This window comes from Balaenoptera physalus (genome assembly GCF_965194825.1).
Source record: "Balaenoptera physalus genome assembly, chromosome: 6".
Taxonomy (NCBI): Eukaryota; Metazoa; Chordata; class Mammalia; order Artiodactyla; family Balaenopteridae; genus Balaenoptera; species Balaenoptera physalus.
In genome coordinates this window covers 19,702,659-19,717,913 of record NC_138885.1, presented here as the reverse complement: position 1 = coordinate 19,717,913, position 15,255 = coordinate 19,702,659, and positions in this window count along the sequence as shown.

The window sequence follows — 15,255 nt, the reverse complement described above, 5'->3', positions numbered from 1 at the left end:
AAGTCATGGATTCTATGTTTACTATAGTCCCCCCAACTTCCTTTCTCCCCTCTATAAAAGAGTTCTGCTTCTCTTGTTGCATGAAGGCTTGCATGTGGCTTGCCTTTGTTGCAGACCCTGAATTGCAATTCTCTGCTAATCCTGAATAAACCCATCTTAGCTGGAGAAACACCTGGCAATCTGTTTGTTTTAGGCCAACAGGACAGAGAGGGCCCCATTTTCAAAAACTCTTCAAATGGATAAAGGATATTATTTGCAGAGACAGAGAGAAAAAATAGATATCTATCTTCTGACAAATAGATGATGGAAAGATAGACAGACAGACAGATAGATAGATAGATAGGGAAAGGTATAAGAACCATCAAAGTGTTCACAGTCTCACCACATCTATCTTGTTTTATATTCTCATGACCACTCTGTAAAGTGTATGTTATTAGCCCCATTTTTGTGTGAAGGAAACTAAAGATCCAGAAGTTTAGATAATGTTCTTAATGCCACACAGCTGATAATAAAGGAGATTGGATTAGTACTCCCCAACTTCACAGGCCCTGCCCTAGATCACCTCCCAGCTAGCAACCTTTGACTCTCAAGCCAGGGGCACTGGGTGAAGAGGGCAGGAGATATCTGCCTTGGGACAATGCTTCTCAAACTACCTGCGATGGGGACCAGTTCATTTCCAATCTTGTTTCCCATCAATAAGTGTGTTTACCGCACAGGACCGGTTCGTATCTCTTGCCACAAGTGACTCGCCAGCAAGTTTGTAACATCCTGACTGGTCCAAATCCGTGCAACTGATCCCAGCCTGGGATGTCATGGCAGGGTCGAAATTGCCTCACCAGTTTCTAATGCTTCGTCTCACCCTCTGTGTCTATCTCCTTGTGGCCTGATAGCAAACTATTCACAGATAGGAAGCACTTTGTGAACCACACCCAGTAACAGTGGCGCAGGACGTGGCTCTGGCACGAAAGCCAGGCCTCCAGCAGGGCCCTGAGGTCAGGGATGCAGTGCTGCCCCATGAGCTATCATTCTCCCTACTAACCGCATAGCAACCTCTAGGCAGTTTACAGCTCAGAGGATGCGCAGCTGGCTCTAGATAAATAATTTGACAATGTCCTCATTCATGGGGAAGAATATCTGTGACTCCTTTGAGATGCTCAATGAAATATTTTCAAAATTTCCTTTGCTCTGCGCGTGATGTTAATTATAGTGTATCTACGGCTGTTGCTCTGCATTTTTGGCTAACAGGCAGTTGATTCATTTAAGAGCTGCTGTTTCAACAAGGACTTGTTAAGGTGTTTGGACATCCTCACTCTTAGTGACTGCGCCTATAATTTTTCTTTTCTTGGAGCACCCACGGGGATTTCTGTGTGTTCCTGGTAAACACGTGTATTCAGATAGTCTGCTTTTCTTAGGATGATGATTTTTCACTGAAATACATACATGAGGATTTGCTGCTACCTTTTCCCATCAGCATTTGACACCTGAGGAAACGTGTTTTCCAATCTGTTTCTTTGGCTCTTGGCTTATTTCCTTCTGGGAAGGAAGCTTTGCTTCCCTGTTTGTTCACAGCTCACCTGCAGAAACACCTCAGAGCAGGAAACAGCCCTTGCTTGCTGGCTTTTGTGTCTCAGACATACTTTTTTGGTGCCACCTAGTGGCCAATTAGGTTAATTTCAGGCCTTGGAATTGTGACCGGTAAACGTGGACGCACATTGTTTAAGGAACAGGCCAAATGTTTGAGAAACTGAGGCACCTTAAGACAGTGGCAAAGGAAATGGCCGTCTAGAACAGTTTGGATTTTTTTTCCCAAAAGAACATACTGAAAGCATAGCTTTAAGGGTCTGTCAGGTTTGGGCTTGAACTCCAGCTCTGAGGCTTGCTAGCTGGGTGACATTAAGCAAATTACTTAACCTCTCTTGGCCTGGCTTACTCATGGGTAAAAAGGAGATAATAATAATATGGTGGCGAGGATTAAATAAATAATATATTTCCAGTGCATATCACAGTAACTGGCACATGATAACAGCTCCCTTATTATAATGGCCATTATTCCTATTATTCAGAGCCTAGAACATAATAGGCACTACATAAATGGTTGCTACAGTGATAATAACCAAGTCCAAATTATCAGTCAATTAGCAAATATTTATCAATGACCTTTTATGCATTCAAATCCGTGTGTTGAGTCTGGCACTAAACGAAATGCTTGGAGGTGGCTATAGGTTCTTTGCCTCTTAAGAGCTGAGAACCATCTAAGTGAGTGGAGAAACACAGCCAGTGACATAGTAGTTCTACACAAATAACAAATGTTGGCAAGGATGTGGAGGAAAGGGAATCTTTGTTCACTGTTGGTCAGAATGTAAATTGGTGCAGCCGTTGTGGAAAACAGTATGGAGGTTTCTCAAAAAACTAAAAATAGAACTACCATACGACCCAGCAATCCCACTCTTGGGTACATCTCCGAAAAAACCAAAAACACTAGTTTGAAAAGATGCATGCACCCCAATGTTCATTGCAGCTCTATTTACAATAGCCAAGACATGGAAACAACCTAAATGTCCATCGACAGATGAATGGATAAAGAAGGTGTAGTATATATATATCTAACACATACAATGGAATACTACTCAGCCATAAAAAAGAATGAAATTTTGTCATTTGCAGCAACATGGATGGACTTGGAGGGCATTATGCTAAGTGAAACAAGTCAGAGAAAGAGCAATATTATATGCTATTGCTTATATGTGGAATCTAAAAAACACAACAAACTAGTGAATATAACATAAAAGAAGCAGACTCACAGATACAGAGAATAAACTAGTGGTTACCAGTGGGGGGCAATCAATACAGAGGTGGGAGAGTCGGAGTTACAAATTACTGTGAATAAGGTAGGCTCAAGGATGTATTGTGCAATACGGGGAATATAGCCAATATTTTGTAATAACTGTAAATGGAAAGTAACCTTTAAAATTGTATACAAATAAAAAAAAAAAAAGGTAGTTCTGTCCGGAACAGAGGCTGGGGGAGGAGGGGCAAGGGGGAAAGGGGGAAGGGAATGTGAGCATTGGGGTGAAGCCCGGCTGGATGGAAGGAAGGGAGAAGAGTGGGAGATGTTAGTGAATCCCTGAGACAGGGAAGTACAGGCATGCTTGATGGCTGTGCAGGAGGCTGAGGCAGCTGTTTACTTAAGGCGAGTAGGGTAGGACCTGCCAAACAGAATGAGGAGATGTCCTCTGTCATCTTGTACATTAGTTTCCTGTGGCTGCGAGGACCAATTGCCACAAGCCGGGTGGCTTAGAGCAACAGAAATGGCTTCCTTTGCTGATCTAGGGGCTAGAAGTCCGAAATCAAGGAGTCCGCAGGGCTGTGTCCCTCCAGAGTCTCTAGGGGAGAAGCCGTTCCTTGCCTCTTCCAGCTTCTGGGGGCACCAGGTGTTCCTTGGCTGGTGGCCGCGTCCCTCCAATCTCCGCCTCTGTGGTCATATGTCTTTCTCTTCTGAGGTCTTCTTCTTGCCTGTCTCTCATAAGGACATGTTTGATGGCGTTTAGGGCCCGTCAGATAATCCAGGGCCATCTCCTCATCTCAAAATCAGTAGCTGAAGCACATCTGCAAAGACCCTTTCCCCCAACAGTGTCACATTTACAAGTTCAGGGTTGAGAACTTGACATCTTTGGGGCCATTTATCCCACTCACTGCATCTTCTTTCTTATTTTCTCCTCTAGTCTGAATTTCCTGGCTTCCTGTTCTTTTCTAGTCCTCTTTTCCTTAAATCTGCTTTTCTGTTTGTCTCGTTCTCCTCTGTTATATTGGGTTGGCCAAAAAGTTCATTCCGTTCTAAGTAAAAACAAAAGACGCATTTTTTCATTTTCCTCAAGAACTTTATTGAACAACGTATTCATTAACCGAACGAACTCTTTGGCCAGCCCAGCACTTTCCCCCACCACCCCCCCCTCTGTTTTCCTTTTCTCTGGTTGGAGTTAGGCTGGTACCAAAGTCTACCAGGAGAGAAGGAGCTCTTAGGTAAGCCAGGCCTTTGCTGATGGCTCTGTTCCCTTCCCCTCTCTCCGTCCCTCCTTCCCTCCTCACTCCTCTGGCTGTTGATCTAGGTCTTCGCACATGCTGTTTCCTCTTCCTGCAATGCTTCATTTCCCCTCCACACCGCCAGCCCCTTTGCCCTGTTACCACCCGCTCGTTCTCCACTCTCACCCAGTATCAACACAGCCTCATCTAGGAAGGCTTCCCCAGCCAGCCTCCCATTCCTTGAGATGTTTTCCCAAGGACTCCCACGGCATCCTGGGCTTCTTTTACTTCACGTCCACTGGCGTTTGGCCGGTGGCTCTGATCAATACCATCTCTTAGGGACCCAGGCTGACAGCAGGTTCCTCTCAATGCTTGTGTCCACCATCACGCTGGCCCCTAAAGCTTCCACCTAGAGACGACCCACGTCCCTGCTGCTCACATTTTATTGACCAAAGCAAGTCACATGGCCATGCCTAACTCTAAGTGCTGGGAAGGGCAAGCATAACGGGGTCCCGGAGAAGCCTGGAAACATTTGCTGGATGACACAGATGCCCAGCACGAAAGATGGGCCTGCTGTCAGAGCTTCAGTCCAAGCTAGGAGCACAGCATCTCTGCCCAGGTGACCTCGGGCTCAGCGCGTTCAGGTATAAAGGGATTTGTACGCGCTTCTTCATAAATTCAGGACAGATACGGAAAGAGGGAGGGCATGGAAGTAACTGTCCACACATACCCCAAAATTCACCGATTCAATTCCTGGGCAGTGGGGTGGAGAAAGGGAAGGAGGAATTGGCCTACAGGCTTAAGAAGCTAAGAATGGGCTGAGGAGTTGTAGTTTGACTGAAGCGTCAAGCGATGCATCTCAGTTCCCCCCCACCTCTCTCTGCTTGAGAGGTTCACGTGACAGGCAGGAGGGGGCAACTCTGCCCTAACCCAGTCTCTGTGTGCGTCCTCCAAAGATTCCAACAATGTGTAGGAACAAAAGTCTGTTACACCGGACACTGTAGGCTCAGAAGGAGGGACTGGGGTCTCAGTGGCACCTCTATAAGGAGAAGGGTGTTTGCGGGCACCAGCGGGGAACACTCGGGTCTCAGTCCAGGAGCTGCCCTGACAATTCCCCAGCACTGCCTCCTTGCTCTCACTGAAAACAAAGTGTGACTTCGGACCTGATGCTTTTTCGGGGTGCACAGTTTCTTGAGTGGCAGCGGCAAGCTGCACATGAAGGAAACTTGACACAAGAAACTGGAGATAAATTAGGGACTGACTCTTTGCTCTGTGAAAGGGTTCTTTGATGTAGAAAGAGGATTTGTCATGAAATTGAAGATACTGGAAATATGATCTGAGCTACAAAATCTCAGTTTGTATACAACGTTATAGGAACACATGTATTTCTTATCTAAAGGTCATCTGCATATTGGAACCTGAAGAATAAGGAGCCATTAAAAAAAGAAAAAAAAAAAAAGAATAGAAACTGACTCTTCAGATAGGGAAAAACCATGGACTTTGGGTCATGCAGACATGGTACCAAACCCTGTCTCTGCCCTTTACTAAGAGCTAAGTGGTCTTAGGAAGGATGCACATCTGAATGGGCAGGAAACCACACACCTCAGGGGCCACATAAGGAGCTCATGGGCACGTAGCTTTAACCTGGCACTGAGGTGGCTCTTCGTAAAAGTCTATTTTTCTTCCTGTTCCCCAAGGAGTTGATCAAGATTGTATCCTCACTGTGTTTACAGGCTGTGTACGTGTGTGTGTGTCTCAAAACAGACTTGTCCGCGTCACACTACAGAGGAAGCGGGGTAAGAGGCTGGGCTTTGGGCTACAGGAATCTTCCATCTTTAGTTCACAGCCCACATCTGAGTGAAATCAATATGAAGGCAATGGCTGGGACTTCCCGCGAGGCCCAGTGGTTAGGGCTTCATGCTTCCACTGCAGGGGGCACAGGTTCTATCCCTGGTTGGGGAACTAAGATCCGCCATGCCACATGGCAAAAACAAAACAAAACAAAAAAAAAACGTGAAGGCAATGACTTGGGCTTCTCTTCAGTTGCCTCTGTGATAGCCCCAGGTTTCTCCCTCTCATGACATCAGATGGAGGAAAAGGACCATACATGAGGCAGAAACATTAGTAGGTTGACAAGTCCCTAATATTTAGTTGCAGAAATCTCCGTATGGGATTGTACTTCCTCCACAAAGTTGACCAGGAAAGCTCCCCTGTTCTAGCCAGGCGGGTGGGGTGGAAGGGTCCCTAGAAGTAGCACAGCCTTCTGCTGCTTCCTCATCCAGGACCCTGGAGACCTGGACCTCATCTGACCACCTCCATGCTTCCCTGGAGAAAAGACAGAGAAACCAGTGGCAGAGTTCTGGACACTGAACTTCATTCTCTGCCAATGATGCATGAACGTGTTTCCTCCTCCTCCTTCTGTTCTTCTTCCTCTTTAATTTTTTTTTTTTCAGAGATCATTATTCCCTTCAAATAATTTTTTCAACCTTTAGATTTGGATGCACTGATTTTTCTTGTCTCCCTCCTATCTTTCCGATTGTTGCTATTCAGTCTCTTTTGGGGACTGACTCACTCCTTTCTGAATTGTGGAGGCCCCTCTATTTTCCCTTCACACTTCCTCTTCTCTCCCCAGGCAACATGACCTTCCCCTGTAGTTTTAGGAGATGCTACCCCAAGTCTCCTAAATTCATATTTTTGGATGAGACCTATGTCCAGCTGCCCGATGTGCATCGTCACTGGGATGTCCCACGGACATCTTGAGGTCAGCCTGCCTTGGGCTGAACTTACTTCCTGCGTGGACCTATCTAGTTGCTCAAGCCAGAGACCTGCATGTCTTATTTTACTGTTTTCTCTCCATCAACCTTCATAGACAGTCAATGACTGTTTCCTTGCTTCTGTCTCTTCTTATTGTCACTTCCCTAGCTCAGGCTCCAAGACCTATTACCTGCATCCTCCTCCTAACGTATCTTTGGCCTCCCGTCTTGACCTGCTCCAATGTGTTCTCCAGAGAACCACCAAGGGTCTCTTTTCTAAGAATGCATCTGCATTTCTTCACTTAAAAACTTGCAGTGGCTCCCATGCTCCATGGATAAGCCTCACTCTTCCTAGTAAGGCAAGGAAGGCACTCCAAGGTCTAGTCCGTCTCCCCGCTCTGCCTTTATCTCCCTCCACCACCACGATGCATCAACATCACGTGTCTTGCAGCTCCCCAAGCATGCCATGCTGCTTCCAAGCTCTGTTCTCAGTTTCTGGAAAGCCTTTTCTTCTGCCATACACTTGGTGAACTCAAATGCATCCTTTGATTTTAATTTTTCTCTATAGAGTTGTCTCTGCCTTTCGAAACTGAATTAATCATTGCCCCCTCTGGGCAACTGCTGTAACTCATACAATTGCACCTCTGTTGTTGCACTCGAGATTGCTTTTGATGAGTTCATTTTTCCCATTAGACTGTGAGTGCTTGAGGGCAGGAACTGAGTCATATTCATCTTTGTATCATCAACTTCTGGTCCGAGGCCATACTGTCCATATTAAATAGATATTGTGGTTGAGACCTCAAGTGTTTCATAGGAGACTTTCTGTGCATTTAGAAGGAAGAGGCACAGGAAAATCATCTGTCCGGCCCTTGCGGGCCCTTCTTGCACAGCTCCGAGAATCGTCCTGATATCTGAGAACTGCTCCCTCGCCGCTCCACAAACACAACATCTTTTCCTGGTCTATAAACTTTCTGAACTAATTTTTTCTTTTCCAACTGTGCTCCATTTTGCTTTCCAATGTGACAGATAGGCTAATCTGGTCTAATTCTGACAAAGGTATTGATGGCTGATAACAACATGAATACTAATTATAGGCAGTATACATTTACATAATATAACTGCTCCTTGGATTATTTATGTTTTAGTAAAGATGGCTACCTTTGTTGTTTTTTTTCTTAGAAACTTGGTTCGGTATGCATATTATGGTATGGTATTATGGTATGCGCATTAGTAAAATATAAAGTATGGTTATCAATATGAATATAGAAAAAGAATCTCAAATAATTGCTGAACTTTAGCTAAAAGTGTCTTCCAGCAGAAGAGATATCAGTTTCTCAAAAAATTTAAACATTAAAATATTCATAAAGAAAATTATAAAAAAACTATTAGGAATTAGAGTCAGTACATTTGTTTAACTACCTGTTTCAAATTCAGGCAGTATCTACTGAGTCCCTTCTTTCTTGCTATAATTTTGTTCAGGTCTCACCCTCTTCTTTGTGTTCTAATTAACCTGTACCCATCATGATAGTTCCATTCAACTTGTTAGAGACTGGATTCGGACTCAGTTCTGGCAATGAAATGTGGAGGAGGGTCTGCAGGAGAGTCTTGAAAAATAGTTTGGTTTTTTTACTCTTCTATTGGACACGATCACATCTACATGGATGCCTGTGGATGTGGCAGCCATGGGGAGAGGGCAAGCAAGGGCCAGCCCAACATGTGAATCACAGGGCGGACACGTGGAAGTGACCTGGATCCTCTGTGACATCACAGCTGCTGAATTAACCTACTTGGAACCTCTCTACATGGGAAGTTTTGCAATGTGGGTAAATAAGTCTTCCTTTTTGCTTACTCCAATGGTTCTTTGAAAAGATCAACAAAATTGACAAGGTTTTAGCTTGACAGATGAAGAAAAAGAGAGAGAAGACTCAATTAATACAATCAGGATTGAAAGAGGAGACTTCATTACTGATCTTACAGAAAGAAAAAGGATTATAAGGCCATCAACAATTCCATGCCAACAAATTAGAAAACTATGATGAAATGGCAAATTCCTAGAAAGAAAAAAACTACCAAAAATGACTCAAGAAGAAATAGAACAGCTTAGTAGACCTATAACAAATAACGAGGTTAAACTTGGAATCAAAAAATTCCCCAAAGAAAAATCCCAGGACCAGGCTTCACTGGTGAATTCTACCAAACACTTAAAAGACAATTAATGCCAATTTTTCACAAAGTCTTCTGAAAAATATAAGAGGAAGAAATACTTCTCAACTCATTCTAAAACAAGTCAAAGACAGCATAAGAAAACTATAGCTTAATATCCCTTATGATAATAGACTAAAAATCCTCTACAGAATACTACCAAACTGATCCAGCAATATAAAAAAGATTATACACCATGACCAAATGGTATGTTTCCCAGAAATGTAAGGTTTGTTCAAAATACAAAAATTAATCAATATAATACAACATTAATAGAATAAAGGATAAAACTACATGATCCTCTCAATAGATGCAGAAAAAGTGTCTGACAAAATCAACACTCCTTTATGTTAAAAACACTCAATAAACTAGGGATACAAGGGAAATTTTCAACCTGAAAAAGGGCATCTATGAAAACCCTACAGCCAGTAGCATACCTAATGTTTAAAAACTAAAATCATTCCCCCTGAGATAAAGAACAAGACAAGGAAGTCTATGCTCATCACTTCTATTCAACATTGCACTGAAGGTTCTAATCAGGCCAATTAGACAAGAAAAAGAAATATAAGACATGCAGATTAGAAAGGGAACAAAACCTCTCTTTTTGCAGATGATATGATTCATATATATATATGAAATCTTAAGAAGTCCACACCAAAAAATAATTAGAGCTGATTTCTTCAGCAAAGTTGCAGGATATATGATCATTATTCAATTGTAATTCTATATACTGGTAATGAACAATCTTAAAATGAAATTAAGAAAACAATTCTACTTACTACAGCATCAAAAAGAGTAAAGTACTTAGGAATAAATTTAACAAAAGAAATGTAAACATTGTACACTGAAAACTATAAAACTTCAGTGAAATAAATTTAAAGACATAAGTAAATGGGAAGACATCTTGTGCTCATAAATTGGAAAACTTAGTATTGTTAAGTTTAAATCTCCCCAAACTGATCTACAGATTCAGTGCAATCCCTATCAAGACCCCAACCAACTTTTTCTTCAGAAACTGACAAGAGAATCTTGAAATTCCTATGGAAATGCAAGGGACTCAGAATAGACAAAACAATTTAGGAAAAAAAGTTGGAGGACTCACATCTTCCAATTTCAAAACTTAGGACAAGACAACAGAAATCCAGACGATGTGGTACAGATGTAAGGTAGACATGTAGATCAATGTAAAATAATTGAGAGACTCCAGAAATAAAGACTTACATTTACGGTAAGTTGATTTTTGACAAGGGTGCCAAGACAATCTAATGAGGAAAGAATAGTCTTTTTAACAAATGGTGCTGGGACAACTGGAGAGCCTCATGCAAAAGAATGAATTTGGACCCCTGTGTCATATTAGATACAAAAATTAACTCAAAATAGATCATAGAGCTAAATGTAGGAGCTAAAACTATAAAACTCTTAGAGGAAAACACAGGAATAAATCTTTGTGAGCTTGAATCATGTAATGGTTTCTTAGATATGACACAAAGCACAAGCAACAAAATAAAAAATAGAGCAATGGAATTTCATCAAAATTAAAAGCTTTTGTGTTTCAAAGGATTCCATTAAGAAAGTGAAAATATCCCACAGAATGGGAGAACATACTTACCAATCATACATCTGATACTGGACTTAGGTACAGAATATATAAAGATATTTTATAGCTCAAAAATAAAGAGACAAATAATCTAATTATTGTAAAAATGAGCAAAGGATTTGAATAGACATTTCTCTAAAGAAGATATTCAAACAATCAATAAACACATGAAAAGATGTTGAACATTATCAGTCATTAGGGAAATGCCAATAAAACCAAAATGAGATACCATTTCACACAAACTAAGATGGCTAGAATAAAAAAGACAGAAAATAACACATGTTAGCTAGGAAGTGGAGAAACTGGAACCCTCGTACATTTCTGCTGGGAATGTAAAATGGTGCAGATTTTTGGAAAGCAGTTTGGCAGCTCTTCAAAATGCTAAATGTAGGGTTGTCATATGATCTAGCGGTTCAACTCCTAAGTGGATACCCAAGAGAATTCAGAACATGTATCCACATATAAACTGTTCATAGCAGCATTATACATAATAGGCAAAAAGTGGAAGCAAATCAGATGTCTATCAACTAGTGAATAGATTAAAAAATGTAGTATAGCCATACAATGGAATATTTTTCAGCCATAAGAAGGATCAAGTACCGACTGATCCTATAACATTAATGAACCTTGGAAACAGTATACTAAGTGAAAGAAGCCAGACACAAAATGTCATATAATATATAAATACATTTATATGAAATGTCCAGACTAGGCAGATCTAAAGAGACAGAAGACAGATTAGTGGTTGTCAAGGGCTGGGGGTAGGGTGTGACCGATAATGGGCATGGGCTTTCTTTTTGGGGTGAAGAAAATGTTCTGGAATTAGATAGCTTGATAGTCACACAGTTTTATGAACATACAAAAACTCACTGAATTGCATACTTTAAAAGGGTGAATTTTAAGGGTATGTCAATTATATCTTAAGAATTTATATTAAATATAGAAAGAACAGGAATAGTTTATTGGCAGGGTTTCTCTTTCAGATTCCTCTCTCCTAGCCCTTCTAAAGAATTATCTTTTCTATGACTGTCTCTGACCCTGGATCTTTAATTGAAGGATTAATGACTTTAATGTCATGGACATTGGCTATGACTTTTATGGTAGTGAACTGTATTTTTTTTATTGAAGTATAACACACTCAGAAAACATCACCAACCCTAAGTATACAAAATGAACACACCTGTTTAACTGTGAACCAGGTCAAGAGAAAGAGTATTTCCAGGATCCTAAAGGTACAATTTGTATATCAGCCCATTCCATAACCTTACTACCTTCCCTAAATGTAACTAGCTGACTTCTAACACCATAGATTAGTTTCACTCATTTTTGAAATCTTATAAATGGAATTATACATCATATATTCTTTCCTTTCTGACCTCTTTTGCACAATACCATGTATGTGAGATTCATCCATGTTGGTACATGCAGCTATAGTTAAGCATTTTTTGCTGTATTGAATTCATTATATACATACACCATAAAAGTATTTTTAAAATTTTTCCGCTGTGATGAACATTTGGCTTGCTACCTGTTCGGGGGCTACTATGAATAATGATGCTGTGACCTTTGCTGCACATAACTTTTGGTGCACGTGGGCATGAATTTCTCTATTTTTTATTTTTATTTTAACTTTAAAAGATTTTTTAAAAATTAAATCATTTTTTGGACATGTATATAGGAATTGCTGGGTCATTGACTATACATATGTTTAAATTTAGTGGATACTGCCATACAATTTCCTAAAGTGCTTGTACAAATTTATGCTCCTATTAGCAGCATGTGAGAGTTTCAGTTGCTTTACATTCTTGTTAAACTTGGTTTTGTCAGGCTTTTAAATTCAAATTCAGGCATGTTAAATGTTCTACAGTGGTATCTTACTGTAGCTTTAATATGCATTTCTCTTAATGAGTTTGGGCATATTTTCCTTTCTTTTCCTTTTTTAAAAAAATTGTGGTAAGCAACTTCTCTGGTGGCGCAGTGGTTAAGAATCCGCCTGCCAATGCAGGGGACACGGGTTCGAGCCCTGGTCCAGGAAGATCCCACGTGCCTCGGAGCAACTAAGCCCGTGCACCACAACTGCTGAGCCTGTGCTCTAGAGCCCGTGGGCCACAACTACTGAGCCCTTGTGCCACAACTCCTGAAGCCGCGTGCCTAGAGCCCATGCTCCGCAACAAAGAGGAACCACCACAATGAGAAGCCACTGCACCGCAATGAAGAGTAGCCCCCGCTCGCCGCAACTAGAGAAAGCCCGCGCACAGCAACAAAGACCCAACGCAGCCAAAAATAAATAAATAAATAAATAAGTTAATTAATTAAAAAAAGAACAGATACAGTGTTCTAGAAAAAAAATTGTGGTAAGAACACTTAATTTGAGATCTACCCTCAATGTTTTAAATGTACAGTGCAGTGTTGTTAACTATATGCACAATGCTGTATAGAAGAGCCCTAGAACTTCTTTATCTTGCGTAACTGAAACTTTACACTTTTTGAACAGCAACTTCCCATCCCCCTACCCCCCCACCAGACACTGGCAATCACCATCGTACTCTCTGCTTCTAAGAGTCAGACTATTTTAAATATAAAAGTGGAATCATGCAATATCGGGTCTTCTGTGACTGGCTTACTTCACTTAGGTCCTGAATGTTTAATCCATGTTGCTACATATGGCAGGATTTCCTTCTTTTTAAAGACCGAATAATACTCTATTGTATGTATATGCTACATTTTCTTTATCTACTCATCTGTCAATGGACGTTTAGATTGTTTCTACATCTTGGCTATTATGAATAATGCTGCAATGAACATGGGAGTGCACATATCTCTTTGAGATACTGATTTTAATTTTGGGGGGTAAATATACAGAAGTGGAATTGCTGCATCATATGGTAAGTCTATTTTTAATTTTTTGAGGAACTTCCATATTATTTCTGTAGTGGTCACACCGCTGTATGTACATTCCCACCATCAGCATACAGGAGTTGCAATTTCTCTATACCCTCACCAAAACTTATTTTATATATAAACGAATATATATATGTATAATATGTATACACGCAAATATATGTATACAGATATATATACACAAAAATCCACTTTAATATATAAGTATATAAAATAAATTTTACATATATAAAAAGTATATATATATAATAGCCATCCTAACAGGTGTGAAGTGATAGCTCATTGTGGTTTTGATTTGCATTTCCCTGATGATTAGTGATTTTGAGCATCTTTTCATACACCCAAGAAGGTATGCAAATGGAAACATTTTCATATGTTTATTGGCCACTTAAATATTCTTTTTGTGAAGTGCCCATTCGAGTATCTTGGCAGTTTCTATATTGAGTTGGTGGCTTTTTCTTATTTATTGGTAGGCTTTCTTTATATAGTCTGGATATGTGTCTCTTTTAGTTACACGTAGTGTAAGATCTCCCATTTTGTGGCTTGTCTTTTCGCACTCATAATGAAGTCTTTTCGTGAACAGCTATTTTTAATTTAGTCTAATTTATTATCTTTTCCTTTATGGTTAGTACATTTTGTGCTCTTTTCAGAAATCTTTGCCTGCTCCAAGGTCATAAAGATATTCTACTATTTTTATCTTGTAGAAGATTGTTTTATATTTCACATTTAGATAAACAATTCATCTGAAATTGATTATTTTGCATGGTACTAGGTAGGAATTGGGTTTTGTTTCTTTATATATGGATATCTAACTGATCAGCAATACTTAATGAGAAGACTGTCTTTTCCCTGCTGCTTTCCATACCACACATGCCATAAATCAAGTGTTCATACTGCATGGGTCTCTTTCTGGGCTTTCTATCCAGTTCCATTTTCCAATTTCTATCCAGTTTTCTTGCATCAGTACCACACTGACTTAATTACTACAGCTTTATTATGAGTCCTGACATCTTTTAGAAATCTTTGAATTTGTCTTGAATATTCTTGGTACTCTACACTGCCATATCGATTTGTATTTTGTCAAATTACACACACACACATCCACACACACATCCTGCTGAGATGTTGTTTGGAACTGTGTTGAATTTATAGATCAATTTGGGGAGAATTGAAACAATTATAATACTGAAACTTCCAATTCAGGAACATGGTATATATTGTTGTCTTATTTAATTTCTCTCAATAATGATTTAGAGTTTTCTGTGTAGATAGCTTGCATATCCTCTGTCAGATTTATTTCCTAGGCTTTTGATTTTTTAATGTTATTAGAAATAGTATAAACTTTTTTATTTTCTAATTCCTTTTTCCTAGTATGTAGAAATACATTTGTTTTTGTGTATTTACCTTTTGTCCAGCATAATTGCTAAGCCCACTTCTTAATCTAATACTTTGTCTATAGTTTGTGTTTCTGTGCACACAATTATCTCTTACGCAAATTATGGCAGTTTTCCCTACTTTTAATCTTTTTTCCCCTTACCTTATTAGACTGGATAGGACCTCCAGTACAATGTTGAATAGAAATTAATAAGTTCCATTATTGTTTCATTCTCAATTTAGAGAGAAGGTATCCACTATTTCACTATTAAGCATGACATGTGTTTTTAGATTATTGTAGACCTCATTTATCAGATTAGGAAGTTCACTTCTATTCTTAGTGTTCTAAGATTTTATTATAAATAAGTATTAAATTTTATCAATCTTTTTTCTACACCTATTGAATAA